This window comes from Procambarus clarkii, chromosome 49 (assembly GCF_040958095.1).
Source record: "Procambarus clarkii isolate CNS0578487 chromosome 49, FALCON_Pclarkii_2.0, whole genome shotgun sequence".
Taxonomy (NCBI): domain Eukaryota; kingdom Metazoa; phylum Arthropoda; class Malacostraca; order Decapoda; family Cambaridae; genus Procambarus; species Procambarus clarkii.
Window position 1 is genome coordinate 23,134,845 of NC_091198.1, and position 10,850 is coordinate 23,145,694.

The following is a 10,850-nucleotide window of genomic DNA, read 5'->3' on the forward strand; positions in this document are numbered from 1 at the left end:
GACACTGGTAAATTTCGAAAATAAACCAATTGACATTTCAGCGTCACTTGTCCTTGACAAAAAGTGTCAAAAATATTAAACTACTTTATTGTCATCAAAATCGGCCGGGCCGTTCATGCTCGGCAGCGATAACATACTCTCGCACTTTTCCACTTGAATTACAAAGCGAATGATGTTGAACAATTTACTGGTTTTTGAATGATGCTCAAATAATTTTGCTTTAAAAATACCAATCTTCTTTTACAACATTGCTTTAATCATATTACATTTTTTTCCTTAAACGCCTGCTTTCAGTAGGAAACTGGTACGCAATTCTTTGATCAAACGAATTCTCCTCATTGCCGCGTACACAAATGTATAAATGTATTTTCAGTCGAGGAAATTGTATATATCTGGTGGAATATGTGAAGCTCAAGCCAAGTTGGATAATTTATATAAGCATAGGACGTGTGTCGCCCAGACGATCACAAACACGAATGGATCAACACTCGTGCTTCACGGCTCTGCCATTTGTCATTCTCGCTTCCTCTTTCTCTTATTCTCTCTCTCTCTCTCTCTTTCTCTTTCTTATTTCGCGTACGGTGTCGAAAGGTGGGTAGAGGCTTATCAAACGTGGGCACGGTGGGTGTGGCTTTGTTGAGAAGGGGGTGTGGCTTTGTTGAGAGGAGGAGTGTGGCTTTGTTGAGAGGAGGAGTGTGGCTTTGTTGAGAGGGAGTGTGGCTTTGTTGAGAGGAGGAGTGTGGCTTTGTTGAGAGGAGGAGTGTGGCTTTGTTGAGAGGGAGTGTGGCTTTGTTGAGAGGGAGTGTGGCTTTGTTGAGAGGGAGTGTGGCTTTGTTGAGAGGGAGTGTGGCTTTGTTGAGAGGGAGTGTGGCTTTGTTGAGAGGAGGAGAGTAGCTTTGTAGAGAGTGAGTCTGGCCTTGTAGAGAAGGGGATTGGGGCTTTGTAAAGATGGGGAATGTGGCTTTGTAGATAAGGGGTGTGGCTTTGGAGAGAGGAAGTGTGGCTTTCTAGAGAAGGGTGTGTGGCTTTTGTTATGATCTCAGGCTACAGCTGAAAAACGAGTCTACCCTTGAGAGGTAGAGTCTACCCTCCCTCGCTGCAAGTCCTGGCCTAACTAAGAGGTCAAAAAAATTTAAACCTGGAAGTGTATACAATAAACACTCTATGAATTTGACGAGTTGATTAAGAGTATGGGCAATGAATAAGAATATAAATAAATGACTTGACATGAGATGTGGAGAATTTGCTGGAGGTGTGAGGCTGCTTCAAGGGAGTTTTGACCTCACTTGAGCTGAAGAAATCGTGAGGGGAGGTCGTGCTCCTTTGTGCCCCTGGTGAAGAAGAACCCCTGTTTGAAATACCGTCAAGAAGAAGGAAGTGCACGGACTTTTCGACTGTGGAATAAGTCTGTGGACGTGTCAGCTGAAGTCATGAACGGCAGAAAGAGTGTGGAGCAGTTTAAAGCAGTTCTGTGGGCAGCCAAGGGCACCGGAGTGTCGACTGCTCAGTCAGTGAGCGCCACGAGCGGACCAAATTCTGTGATACGCTCACTTTAACTAGTTAATAGTGCTTGCCTGTTGTTGGTCGTGTGCCCAACGACTGTAGCGAATGTTTATTGATGTATTAGGCATGTTTAATTGGGGCAGAAAGCCTAAATAAGAGGATAGAGATGAGGGAGCCAGCTGGAGGGAAGAGCAGTACGTCCTTCCCCGTCGAGTGCCTCTAGCCAACTGAAGGAGGCGGCAGTGGCAGGCAGCCTCGGCGGAGGGCGGCTCAGGGGAGGCGGAGTTGGCCTCGTCCGGTTGTGGGGGAGTCCCCTCACGGCGTGTGATGATCAGAGGGATGTCGAGTGGAGACATTTATTATGCATGAGTTTTATTTTAGTTATATGTTTGTAGGTAAACATTTTTATTGGCGAGTCGATGAATTGCAGGTTTGTCTTGGGGAAGGAGTTGCTGAGTGGACTTCGAGCCAGTAGAGTGAGTTAGTGGAAGAGACTCCAAGGCTGTTGAAGGAGTAGTGTACTCTGAGAAAGAGTAGCCCCCACAGTGAAGAGTAGGGCCTCGAGCTGTGAGGAGAAGCAGAGGAGTGTCACGTGCGTGTGTAATACCAGTGGTGAAACACCAGTGTTGTTCGAGGAAACGTCATGGTGTAGCAGCCTGGAAGAGCTGTAGAGGACCCTGGTGGATATTTGTGGAGGAGAGTGAAGATGTTCAGGGTGGTGACCTTCTAGATGTGGAGAGGAGGTTCTTATTGCCTACTTATAGAGAGTTGGTAGTGTGAGTGTCATTAACGTGCAAGACGCAGTGAAAGGTGGGTGATTTTTGTAACTAGGAGTTCTTATATTGGTGTTTATAGTATCACAGCCATTGGCTGAGTTGCCTGCAGATATTTATAAATATTCCAGAGCTGATAGTACCATACCGGGTTATAAGATTAAACTCACTAGGTGAGGTTGGTAGCATAAGTGGCGAGCCAGGAGTTAGGCCACCGCTTGATATGAACACCTGACAGACACCTGATGGGATTGGATGGCAACCTGATCATAATAGCATAGAGTATCGGAGTTATTATTATATCTTGTATGTGTGTTGTACGTATTCTTTGTATATTAAATGTTGATAATCATCAAGTGTTAACCCTTGTCCTAGTGAGGCTTCCCAGAAAGCAGAAAAGAGAGAGAGAGAGAAGGAACCATAGCTGTGGATAGGGCAGTACAGAATAATAATTAAAAAAAGGTGATTGAAGATATCATACCAGCTAAGTAGAGAGTGGGGAGTCACGGCGGCTCAAGTGGGTGTGTGCATATGACAACGAGGCAAATGTTCGAGCCGCATCCCCAAATTATGTGACGCTGAGCCCCTTCCAAAAGCATGAAGCGTGCAGGTTGACCATCTGATCGAAGTATAAGCACTCTACAGAGATTTTGGTGAGTTGTACGGAAGGGACAATCCATCGACTTACAACACGTAACACTTTGTAGAGAGTGTGGCTTTGTAGAGACTGTGGCATTGTAGAGAGTGTGGCTTTGTAGAGAATGTGGCTTTGTAGAGAGGTAGTGTGACCTTTTAGAGAAGGGGAGTGTGGCTTTGTAGAGAGGGAGTGTGGCTTTGTAGAGAGGGAGTGTGGCCTTGTAGAGAAGGGGAGTGCGGCTTTGTAGAGAAGGAGATTGTGGCTTTGTAGAGAGGGAGTGTGGCCTTGTAGAAAAGGGGAGTGTGGCTTTGTAGAGAAGAGGAATGTGGCTTTGTAGAGTGTGTGGCTTTGTAGAGAGTGTAGCTTTGTAGAGAAGGGGAGTTTGGCTTTGTAGAGAAGGGGAGTGTGGCTTTGTAGAGAGGGAGTGTGGCTTTGTAGAGAGGGAGTGTGGCTTTGTAGAGAGGGAGTGTGGCTTTGTTGAGAGGGAGTTTGGCTTTGTAGAGAAGGGGGGTGTGAGTGGGCTTGTGAATAGTGCGTGTTACCTTATCAAAGGGGGAGAAAGTCGGTAATGGCTTCTAAGTCATTCACAGACTAAACAATCCTTAGAGACTCGTTTGACTCCCGGGCTAATTGTTGTTAGTCTGAGTTTCAGCTCAATAAGCAAAGGCCTCGTTCGAAGTGAACGCGAACCATCTGGGAAGTGGTTTGCCATGGCCAGAGACGTAAACACCAATCATCTGGTGGTCCTGAATGTAATATATTGCCTTCTCGTCTTCAAAGGAAGGTGGTAAACTGTTTATTGCTCTTTTCTCCGACTCCACTTAGTATGATATACTTCGTAAACTTGTAAAAGACGAGTACATTTACAAGTGTAAATGGTTTACTCTCGAGTGGTCACTGACCTGGTGTTTACTTATTAGCCATTTAAGTTGTTTAGAAACTGACCTTGTTACCATATTAGTAACAACATCCTTAATTTGTGTTGACATTCAATGGACACTTTAACCATCTCAGGGGAAACCGCTGAATTTCCAACATGGAAACCATCATAGTTCAGTTGGTAGTGCAGATCTGAGTTCGATCCCCATCGCATGACCTCAATAAACAGAGAAATGTCAACAACCTGATATTAATGATAAAATCTTATGAGCAGGTCGGAGATAAAACCAGCGTCTTGGATAACCTTAGTGGATCGGGAGAATTCACACGTTGTATAACCTTTAGCACGTCGTGGTCCAGGGGTTAAGGGTGGGCGCCTGGTGTTACGCAAGATGCTCAGAGGATTGTCTTACGGACTCTAAAACTGTTTCTACCTCTCACCCGGTACATAGATATGGGTAGTAGGCGAAATGAAGGGTTTTAACATCATTCAATGTTTTCATTGTATGATGTATAGAAGGCATAATGATCATACACAATCTACCCAGGCGTGATAGGATTAGTAGAGAGGAGAGGGGGGTGTGGTTTTGTAGAGAAGGGGTGTGGCTTTGTAGAGAGGGGGGTGTGACTTTGTATAGAGGGGGTGTGGCTTTGTAGAGAAGGGGGTGTGGCTTTGTAGAGAGGGGGGTGTGGCTTTGTAGAGAGGGGGGTGTGACTTTGTAGAGAGGGGGTGTGGCTTTGTAGAGAGGGGGTGTGGTTTTGTAGAGAGGGGGTGTGGTTTTGTAGAGAAGGGGTGTGGCTTTGTAGAGAGGAGGGTGTGACTTTGTACAGAGGGGGTGTGGTTTTGTAGAGAGGGGGTGTGGTTTTGTAGAGAGGGGTGTGGTTTTGTAGAGAAGGGGGTGTGGTTTTGTCGGGGGTGGGTGGTAGATATAAGTGGTGGTGGTGGGGGAGTGACTTCCTAGAAAGGTGGCTAGCTAAACGCTACCCACCTTCCAGAAATCGGAGAAGGACCTCATCCCTGTCTATGTATATTTTGTATAGAAACATGCGAAGGGTAGGAAATAAAAACGCACTACATACAGTTAAGGTAAACTCGGCTAAGACATTTATTGAAGACATAGAGACACAGAACAAGAGGCAGACAAGCATAGAGACACTGAGAGACAGAGAGAGAAAAAGAGATACAAGCAGACACACATAGAGAGAGAGAGAGAGAAGAGAAGAGAAGAGAAGACGAAGGACGCAACACACACTGAGCATAAGATTGACTCGGTTTCTTGAAGTTTCAAATGAGATTTTGCACAAGTTTTGGGACGATATATCACGCCTGCATCACAGGGCGGGCTGCACGGAGAAGAGAAATCAGTGAAAAAATGGCATGATAACGGATAAAAGAGGAGAGCAAATGGTATGATAACGCGGGAATAACAATGACTGTAATATACATATAGTGTTAACAGCAAGCGTTAATAAAACTATTATTTAGACAGCATATTTGTGTTGACTGACAGGTTTTAATTAGCTGTGTTCAAATAAAATGAAAAAATGATGAATTTATATATATATATATATATATATATATATATATATATATATATATATATATATATATATATATATATATATATATATATATATATGCGGAAAATCCACAGAGAAATATGAAATGAGGTGAACGTTTCGGCTTTGTTAAAGCCTTTGTCAACACCAGACTGACTAAGGAGAAGGGAGAAGGGGGAGGATATATAGGCCGACACCTGACCAACCCATCCCTAGGGTTGGTCAGGTGTAATTAACCAAAATCAGGTATAGCTTAGCTTAAAATGGTCAAAGAGGATTAAGCGGTCAGAGAATAAGGATGAAAGATTAAAGAAAAGCCTCATGAACACACAATATATGAATATACAATTATAATGAGACATTGTAAGCCTCTCTATCAGAGTTGTTTCTTAAACTGTTGTGCAATATTATAACTTAAAAATGGATCAAGTTTGTACATTCCAGTACTAACATTAAGAAGATTTGGACACTGACTGATTAGAGCAGACTCAATCAAATTCCGTTCCACGAAATCCCCACAATTGGTAATGCTTTTTGCCCCATTCCAGTTAATATTGTGATCGCATAAACTCGTATGTAGATACAATGCATTAGACGTTTGGGCAGTTCTAATACTATAAGCATGTTGTGACAACCGCAATTGTAAGGACTTTCCTGTTTGTCCAAGGTACACAGAATCACAATCATTGCAGGGAATTGAATACACACAACCTGCTGTATCAGGGGAGTTTTTTATTAAATTGGATTTGATCGTACTATTAGTGAACACCAAATTTATATTAAGTTTCTTAAAAATCAGAGACAATTTTTCAAGTCCACTCGCATAAGGTACCACCAATGAGTTAATAATTTTTGGTTTCGCCTTAGGGACGTGATTATAAAACGTACGTTTGGCTTGTACAAACGAGAAATCCAAAAACCTCTTAGGATATTGTAAACTCTTCCCAATTTCATATATTTTAGCAATCTCTTCATCAAAAAACTCAGGGCTGCAAACCCTCAAAGCTCGTAGAAACATTCCTGAAAATACTGCCTGTTTAACTTTACTATGATGATTCGAATAAAAATGAACATACGACCCCACGTTGGTAGGTTTCCTATACACATTAAATTTGAAATTATGAATCATAATGTCTATTATGATGTGACATTATGATTCATAGAGTCGCTAGAAAGTTCAAATTTAATGTGTATAGGAAACCTACCAACGTGGGGTCGTATGTTCATTTTTATTCGAATCATCATAGTAAAGTTAAACAGGCAGTATTTTCAGGAATGTTTCTACGAGCTTTGAGGGTTTGCAGCCCTGAGTTTTTTGATGAAGAGATTGCTAAAATATATGAAATTGGGAAGAGTTTACAATATCCTAAGAGGTTTTTGGATTTCTCGTTTGTACAAGCCAAACGTACGTTTTATAATCACGTCCCTAAGGCGAAACCAAAAATTATTAACTCATTGGTGGTACCTTATGCGAGTGGACTTGAAAAATTGTCTCTGATTTTTAAGAAACTTAATATAAATTTGGTGTTCACTAATAGTACGATCAAATCCAATTTAATAAAAAACTCCCCTGATACAGCAGGTTGTGTGTATTCAATTCCCTGCAATGATTGTGATTCTGTGTACCTTGGACAAACAGGAAAGTCCTTACAATTGCGGTTGTCACAACATGCTTATAGTATTAGAACTGCCCAAACGTCTAATGCATTGTATCTACATACGAGTTTATGCGATCACAATATTAACTGGAATGGGGCAAAAAGCATTACCAATTGTGGGGATTTCGTTGAACGGAATTTGATTGAGTCTGCTCTAATCAGTCAGTGTCCAAATCTTCTTAATGTTAGTACTGGAATGTACAAACTTGATCCATTTTTAAGTTATAATATTGCACAACAGTTTAAGAAACAACTCTGATAGAGAGGCTTACAATGTCTCATTATAATTGTATATTCATATATTGTGTGTTCATGAGGCTTTTCTTTAATCTTTCATCCTTATTCTCTGACCGCTTAATCCTCTTTGACCATTTTAAGCTAAGCTATACCTGATTTTGGTTAATTACACCTGACCAACCCTAGGGACGGGTTGGTCAGGTGTCGGCCTATATATCCTCCCCCGTCTCCCTTCTCCTTAGTCAGTCTGGTGTTGACAAAGGCTTTAACAAAGCCGAAACGTTCACCTCATTTCATATTTCTCTGTGGATTTTCCGCATAAAATGATCAGTGTTTTGTGATCGTCAATTGCATATATATATATATATATATATATATATATATATATATATATATATATATATATATATATATATATATATATATATATATATATATATATATATATATATATATATATATATATATATATATATCATTACTACAGTGTACAGAGATCACATAAATATATAACACTCAGTGTTCGAAGACCTCGTCCAGCTACTCGGAGGTTGGGTGCGTACCCAGGATACAGCACGCATTTTCCCTCTGAACTGCGACACTGAGGTGCTGGAACATGAAACTGGCCGCTCGTGGGTCTTTAGTTTTCCCAATGAGGTCCTCACCCACCTCCTTCAGGAACTTAAGTGCACATTTTCCCCAAGCACCCAGAGTCTCAGAGCCTATTGGCACGAACCTGTAACAACGTTCTAGGTCCCTGTACTTGTTGGTTTTCTGGGTCTCCCTGAAGGTGGTCGCCCCGCCTCCCTCAGCTGCGCTGTAAGGTAGATAGGTATCAGCCAATGTAGATGCACACGTGTAGTCCCACACGACCTGTTTACCTTCCCTCCACGGCTGCAGGGTGACTCCATCTGGGCGTTTTTGGCTGTTGTCAGGCCTGCACAACTGAGGTTCCCTTTGTGCTGGGCATCCAGCTGAAGCCAAACTTCTCTTGATGATGTTATTGACTGCTTCATGTCTGGCAATCTTTCCCTGTGTCTTACGACAGATGAGACCATGGCTGCCGTATTGGTCTGCCTGTGCATGACCGCAAATACACCGGTGCTCGGTGGAGATAGGGGCGGCAAGGCGCAGAGCAACACCAATACTTAGGGTCCGATGGTCCAGGCGGGTGCCCAAGGTGGAATTAGGGACTGCCAATAGGAGTTCCCCGGCATGGGGAGCTTGCACAGCTAGAAAACGCCCCCTGTCCTTCTCTGAACCTGCCTCCAGCAATGATTTGGCGATGTTCTCCACTATGGGGCTATCCCATTTTACATGTTTGAAGTCATTTGGAAAAGTTGGTCGAGGGTGAGAGTTGGCAAGAGTGTCTCACTGACTGGCTCCTTCCACGAATTTGGGATCACGAATCCCAATGAAATCTCTTAGGTATTTTGGTAGTATTTCCTTAACTAAATCACCTGTAGCACTGGTCGAGGATAAGAATGCCGGCAATGGTAACTGTGTCACCTTGCGAATACCTATCCCCCCGAGTCTAACTGGGAGCGTTGCTTGGTCCCATTGGTCATCTTGCAGGGAGGGAGCACACCTTAGGAAAAAGGTCAGTCTGGGCAAAGCCAGGCACCTTGTGAGAAGGTACAAAGCATCGTGGGCGTCCAAAGCCCCTATTCTTCCCTCCATCCTCCTCAGGTCGTTCAGCTTTTCCTCGAGGACTATCTCAATAGCGCTCGAGCCCAGAGGTGCCCCTTGCAGCTCACTGTTCGTGGGCGCGATCACTTGGGCTCCTGGCAATATGATTCGTACTGCATCTATGGTTGGTTGGCTACATGAGATGATTTCACACTTTAATGGGTTTTGGGTGAGTCCTAACTCCTCTCCCTTAGATTTCACCAGGTGTAGATCTTCTTACAGGGACTGCCTGTAAGAAGACACTGCCTGTGTCCCTGCCAGGGTGCCATCGTCCAGGAACCAGATGTTGAGTTCGCTGGTCAACCTGCTTGTGACCTCTTTAACAGCCATTCAAAAAAGAAAAGGGGCAAGTGGGTCTCCCTGCTGGACACCTTCTGCAGAAACAACTTCATGTTCCCCAAACAACAGCGTCGATTCCCTACTGTACCCTGCTGAAACGAAGGGGAGTAGACAAGGAAAGCTTGTTCGAACTGCTTCCAGTACCACATCCCTTTTTACCTGGTTAAAGGCATTTTTAAGGTCTAATTTAATTAATGCCATATTTTCTGGGAGGTCTTTAATATAGGCTCGTGCTGCATGAGCTGCTGCTTCACAGCCATGGGGGACACCAAAACCTAGTTGATGGGGTCGAAACATCGTTGCAGCGTCTATGCTAATTTTTCTGACAGCTGCCCTAGCAACAAGGCGCCGAAGTGTGTTACCCACGGCAATGGGTCTGACTCCACCATCCTTCTTCTTAAGGGCACAAAGGAATGCTCCGAAGAAGAAGGGTTTAATTGTATCTGGGATCAATCCAGAGAGGCAGTCGTTAACAAACTTCGTGACCTCTGACAATGGTGTCTTGGTAACTTCGCCGAGAACTGGGTTTACCATCTCCTTTAGGTGCTGAGGGCTTCATGAAAACTTGGCTATTAGGCAAATCGGGCCTTGCATAGTAGGCCGAGAAGTGCGTTCTGGCTACTAGGTACGACAAATATATATATATATATATATATATATATATATATAAATATATATATATATATATATATATATATATATATATATATATATATATATATATATATATATATATATATATATATGTCGTACCTAGTAGCCAGAACTCACTTTTCAGCCTACAATGCAAGGCCCGATTTGCCTAATAAGCCAAGTTTTCATGAATTAATATATTTTCTTTAATTTTTTTCTTATGAAATGATAAAGCTACCCATTTCATTATGTATGAGGTCAATTTTTTTTATTGGAGTTAAAATTAACGTAGATATATGACCGAACCTAACCAACCCTACCTAACCTAACCTAACCTATCTTTATAGGTTAGGTTAGGTTAGGTAGCCGAAAAAGTTAGGTTAGGTTAGGTTAGGTTGGTTAGGTAGTCGAAAAGCAATTAATTCATGAAAACTTGGCTTATTAGGCAAATCGGGCCTTGCATAGTAGGCTGAGAAGTGAGTTCTGGCTACTAGGTACGACATATATATATATATATATATATATATATATATATATATATATATATATATATATATATATATATATATATATATATATATATATATATATATATATATATATGTTTCTTATTGATACAACTTTATACTCAAAATAATTGTGAAAAAAGTTATTTACATACCAACTCAGCAAAATTTCGTCATAAATAATAGTTCAACAATTCCCGGTGTTTCAAATCTCTTAAAATGTGAACGGAAAGAAAGTTAGAAAGTTTTCCTAATTATTGGCTGGTTTAAAAAACATCCGCTGGGGGAAAGTTGCCCCAATACTTCACACCAGAAAGGAGAAGTAAAATTATTTTCCGAAACTTTGTGCAAAAATGTATAAATATATGAGACAAAATTGTAAAGTTTGGGGCCCCAAAAAAATGTATATGGTCACAATAAAATGGTGAAATGTTAA